The sequence below is a fragment of the Macaca mulatta genome, chromosome 9 (genome assembly GCF_049350105.2).
Source record: "Macaca mulatta isolate MMU2019108-1 chromosome 9, T2T-MMU8v2.0, whole genome shotgun sequence".
Lineage (NCBI taxonomy): Eukaryota > Metazoa > Chordata > Mammalia > Primates > Cercopithecidae > Macaca > Macaca mulatta.
In genome coordinates, this window is record NC_133414.1 from 62,708,873 (window position 1) to 62,715,166 (window position 6,294).

Below are 6,294 nucleotides of genomic sequence, written 5' to 3' on the forward strand. Positions count from 1 at the left end.
GGACTTTCAGATTTTCTTTCTTTTACTAACAAAGCACTATGCATGATTTTGTCATACAAAATTGAGAGCCATAAAGTGGGTTACCACCATCCTAATTCAATAAAGATGAATACTCGACATCTGGCAAGTAGTATGTGCCTGACAGTGTCCCCACTGTGATATGCTCATTTAACCTTCAGAAACAATCTCATTTTACAGATTTTACAGAAGAACTTGAGATGGAGAAGGTAAGTATCTTCCCCAAGGTCATGTGACTGCTAAGGGTGAGGCCACAATTTGATCCCAGGTAGTCTGAATCCCCCAATTCCTCAAGCATGATTATCAGAAATTATATCAGTCTGTTTTCACACTGATATAAAGAAATACCTGAGGCTGGGTAATTTATAAAGGAAAGAGGTTTAATTGACTCACAGTTTCGCATGGCTGAGAAGGCCTCAGGAAACTTACAATCATGGCAGAAGGGAACCAGATCTGACTTACATGGTGGCCATATAGAGAGTGTGAACATGTGAAGGAGCAACCGTCAAACATGTATAAAACCATCAGATCTCAACTGGGCACAGTGGCTCACATCTGTAACCCTAGTACTTTGGGAGGCCAAGGCAGGTGGGTCAACTGAGGTCAGGAGTTCGAGACCAGCCTAGCTAATGTAGTGAAATCCCATCTCTACTGCAAATACAAAAATTAGCTGGGTGTGGTGGCACATGCCTGTAATCCCTGCTACTCAGGAGGCTGAGGCAGGAGAATCACTGGAACCCAGGAGGCAGAAGCTGCAGTGAGCCAAGATCACACCATCGCACTCCAGCCTGGGCGACAGAGCAAGACTCTATCCCAAAAAACAAAGCAAAACCCTGTAAGATGTCATGAGGACTCACTGAATACCACAAGAACAGCATGAGGAAAACTACCCCATGATCCAGTCACCTCCCCCCAGGCCCCTCTCTTGACACATGAAGATTGTGGGGATTACAACTCATGATGAGATTTGGGTGGGGACATGGCCAAATCACATCAGAAAGTAAAAGTAGAAGTCAAGCTTGGACGGGAAGTGACATTGTAGATTATTATTATTATTTGAGATGAAGTTTTGCTCCTGTTGCACAGTGAAATTGTTTCTCTAATTTCATTTTCAGATTGTGTCTTGCAGATTTATAGAAATACAATTGATAAATGATTCTGGCTATTAACGTTTTATGCTTCAACTTTGCTGAACACATTTTTTCTTTTTCTTTTTTTGAGATGGAGTTTCACTCTTGTTCCCCAGGCTGGAGTGCAATAGCGCGATCTTGGCTCACCGCAACCTCTACCTCCCGGGCTCAAGTGATTCCCCTGCCTCAGCCTCCCAAGTAGCTGGGATTATAGGCATGTGACACCATGCCTGGCTAATTTTGTATTTTCAGTAGAGACAGGGTTTCTCCATGTTGGTCAGGCTGGTCTTGAACTCCAGACTTCAGGAGATCTGCCCGCCTCAGTCTCCCAAAGTGCTGGGACTATAGGCATAAGCCACTGCGCCCAGCCAGATTAGTATATTTTTAAAATAACTTTTTTTTTTTTTTTTAGCACAATCCTGACTCACTGCAATTTCCGCCTCCTGGGTCCAAGTGATTCTCATTCAAGTGCCTAAGCCTTCCAAGTAGCTGGGATGGCAGGAGCCCACCATCATGCTTGGCTAATGTTTGTATTTTTAGTAGAGACTGGGTTTCACCATGTTGGTCAGGCATCTGATCTCGAACTCCTGACATCGAACTCCTGTGATCCACCTGCCTTGGCCTCCCAAAGTGCTGGGATTACAGGCGTGAGCCACTGCTCCTGGACAGAACATTTTTTTGACGTGGATATTAACATGCCTCCCCTTCATCCAACATTGATTAAGTCCCTTCTACATGCCAGGCACTGTATGTGTGAAATAGTCCCAACTCTCCATGAGTGTAGGCAGATGCACAAACAAAGGCTTAAGGAGTTCAGTTTTCTGAGACCACACTGCTGGACAGTATATGAACCTGGGATACAAACCTACCTCTATTTGACCTCAAATTTGATGCTCGGGTGATTTTAATTTTATTCTGGGAATTTGAGTCACTGAACCATAAAAAGGTGAAAAGTCTCTGTCAGATGTGTGTGTAGTGGTCTGTATAATAAGGAAGAACTGAAGGAAGCAATCAGACCAATTAAGAGACTTTATCTAAAGGCAGAGTAATGCTAAGGGCAGTGGCAGTGACAAAAGTGGAAGAAAAAGTTTGTGATCATTTGGGAGACAGACTAGGAAGTGCTTGGTCATGAAATGTGAAAGAAAAGGGGAAGTAGAGGGAAAACAGACCTGCTCAGGCTCTGCTGGGGAAGACTGGGTACATAGTGATGCCTTCCTCCTGGCAGACAATGTAGGAAGAGAAATGGGTAAGGAGGAAAAGATAGTTTTTTACTCTCAGTGTCACATTAAAATGGAACTCTCTGTTCAAAAGTTGAATATAAATCTCTGTAGGCTAAGTCCATTTGTGACATCCCAACATATGTTTTCAAAAATAACACACATACTAAATCAGCCGTTAAGAGTAACTGGGGAAATTTCCTAAAATTTACATGCTCAGAATATCATCATTTTTCATTTATCACTTTCATGGAGCAACTTTGAATCTATGGTTACAGCAAATGAAGCATCTTGTATAAAATAAAGCAAAGACATGAAACAAAACATTTAAAATTCTATTGTCAGAGAATGGAGAAAGCAACTGAAGCCATGGGCGTGGAGGTGATTGCCTTGAGAAGTTGTGTACACTAACGAGAAGTGGGAAGAAAGAAGATCTGGAGAATAGGGTGATTTACATGGCATTAAGTGAAGTTTGCAAAAGTGAACACGGGGAGTCAAGAGACCTGCGTATGAATCAGGAATGGCTGCTCCTGTGAGTTGTTAGAAAGGAGATGATGCCTTCTTTTCATTTCTATAACAGCAGCACCTAGCACAGTGCCTGTTCAATAGGTACTCAGCATGTATTATCCCAATGCACAGAGTCAAATTTTGCCAGGAGGTAGGAAAGCTACAAATCAGCTATGGCAACTTAGTGATTGGGCTTGTGGGTGTGAGTGAGCTGGGTGTCAGGCAGTGGGTAAAGTAGTGAACTGGAGGTGAGAAAACAATGACACAAACTCAGGGCTTCTCTTCCCTAGTATTTGGCTGAGAAGAGAGACGTAGCAGTAGTTAAAGGGAGATACGTGGTAAAGAAAGCCTTTTATTCCAAGATTGAACAAAAGCGTGAGTATACTTCTATGTTAAAGGGAAAAAGCCAACAGAGAAAACACATTTTTGAGGTTAGAAGAGAAGGAAGAACGAATGCACAAGGGCCCCAAAAGGCACACGTGCATGCAATCCGATCAGGGACAGATTAGCTTTGGACTCCTACAAAAGCAAGAAGGGAGAAAGGCCCATGTGACTCTAGGGATATTTCTGGTAGAGGAAAGGTTTAGGAAAAGATCATTTGATGACCTTTATTTTAACAGACTTTAAAAAAAAAAACTACTGTGGGAAAAAGAATATTATGTATAGGAAAGTCTACACTTCTTGATACAAGCCAAAAAAAGCCTGATACTAAACAAAACCCAAATAATATGTTCCCTAAAAGTGGGTAACTTGAAAAGCAATTTGAGCAAAAATCAAGGAGTTAAATTACAAATAACCATATCAACAAAGTGAACGATGGGTTTAATTTTTCCCACAAAAAGTTAAAAGAAATAACAGCAACTTTAGGGGAAGAGGAAAAAATAACTAAGAAAATTATATGCAATTGCAACATGTGTGAATATTTACAAACTCTAACATATAACTACAAAAAGGACCAGAAGAATCAGTATCATAGGAAGCAAAGGGTCATTTCAAAAATCAGAGGAGGGATGATTCATTTTTAATTTAATTCTGTGGAAAATATTTAAGTAATGTTTGAGGACAAAAATAGGTGATAAGTTGAAATGCAGGAAACCACAGTGGAAGGAAAAAGAATTCAAGAAAGCTCAGTTTCAGTAACCAATAGCTAGTAAAATCTTCAGGACCTAGAGGTTACAATCTGTGTTAATAGTGTCTGAAGACCTAGAAATGTCATTAGATACCATTTTGGATAATTCTTGTAGACTTGAGATGATGTCTATTTAAAGTTACAAAATAGTGCCTGTACTTCTGTATTCATTACAGAAAACAATTGGATATGGAAAGGAAACTAGCATGCTATGCCACAATCTCTAAAGAAAGATTAGGGAAGTTTCAATTAAAGCAAGAATAATCACAATAAAAGTTTAAAACCCTTTGCAAGCATATATGAAAAATATACAAAAGTTTGTAATGATCTTTTTTTAAGCTAAGAGAACAGAAAACATGAGAAAAATTAAATTATAAAATGAACCTTTGGTTTAGAGGTAAGAAACATTTTATGACAGGAGATCAGGGTTGCACAGTGTATTATGTGAATGTTGTGACTCATTGGTTTCATCTTGGGTATCATAACTTGACATTTTGTAAAAGTGATTTTTCATAGGAAATTTTTCAGATGCCCTGTAAAGTCCTGTCCCATCAGAAGCAAATAATAATCTTCCATATTCTTGAGATAGCTTAATGGCATCTTCTACAGTCTTCCATTGTTTAGGTAAACCTGGGAATCATGTTTGGGTATCGTCTCATCCAACTTCTTTACCCATCCCCACCATAAGTCAGGAAGGTGTTGGATATTTTCTGCTCTAGCAATTAACTCATCATTAATCCTGGAGTTGTTTGCTATTCCAGTCATTTGTCCTACTTCACTTTCCATAAGCACAATGAATTTCCCACCATTGACTGACTCCTAAACCATACTGAATTTGTACATCTGATTTGACTTTGTGAGCAAAAGTTCTATGTATATCCTATAATTCTTGCCTAGTATGAAACTTACTTTCAGTAGAGATTATATTTCTGCACTCATGCACCTATGTAACTTGCACTGTTACTGCTGGTCGGGCTTTCCAGGGGTCATGATAACCTCCTGGGTTCTCTGGAAGAGGGACATATTCTTCAGGATGACATTGTAATATTTTGTTAGCTAAAATCTTTTATCTATCTAAATGGATAATTCCTAATGTCTTGAGTAATAAGGCTGGTACTTTTTATTTTTCTTCACTCTTCAAATTGATGTGACCAATTCCTGAGGTTGGGTAATCAGGCCACTATCAGACTGGTCTTTGCCAGAACTTTTTGCCTAATACATTTCTCTACTGCTTTCTACAGGTCACTGGATGTTAATATGGGTTCTGGAATCAATTTTAAAAAATGTTTTGTGACTGACTTGAAGATGGTCATTTAATTTTCAAATATAATTTGCAAGTGAAATGTGTAGGACTCTGATAAGGCACAATGACCTAGACCCTGGGTATGATCCCCTCAATAGAGGCAAATAGTGAATTGAGCAAGCTCACTCATGTCTGCTTACACCAGTCACTTCTGAACTGCTCAATGGCAGGCAGGGGGAATGACCTCTAGTTGGCAGATGTCCACTCACTATGACCCTGGATTGGACATATAGTTACCTTGAGTCAGGCCACTCAAGTGTGTTGGACTAATCCTTGGAGATACACTCATTAGTGACTGTTAAGGTACCTGAGTTATTAGGTGCCTGTAGACTATGCCCAGTGATATGTGCATTAGGTGCAAAAGCTCTCTAGCTGCGCTGACACTGACTGAAGCTGTGAGGTTTCACAACGACATGTCAGCCAAATACATATGTTCAGATTTACCATTTATCAAGAGGTCTTCACACTATTAATTATGCAATTATCATTCTACACACAGGCAGTAATAAAGGGAGTAAAAAACCACAGCCATGGCTCCGGAGACCAGTGTACCTCCAGAAGAGTCCAGTGGGTCCAGAAGCCCTTTGGATGCTGGTCAGAGGCTCCTTCTGGGCAGAGATCACAGCAGCAGCCAACAGGTCTGGAGAAGTCCTTAGAGTTCTCATGGACAAAGCTTCTGAAGGCATCTTAGACAAGACCTTATCTTTGCTGGTTTTATGATCCTCTGCAGATGGGTCTATTCTCATTATCTCAGCCACCTTTCACTTCCTATCAGTTCATTTCGGGTCTCTCATGATCCCAGGCAGCAGTAGTTGTTACCTTATCACTTCAGTTCATTCATATATGTTTATCTCTTTGGGGATGAGGGGACAACTTCACTGTGGACTTCATTTTACTGGAGATGAGTGACCCCATTTTAAGACAACAAGATCACAAATTAATATCACCTATCGTCAGGGCAGACAATAGCTACCACCTGGGGCTGAAAGC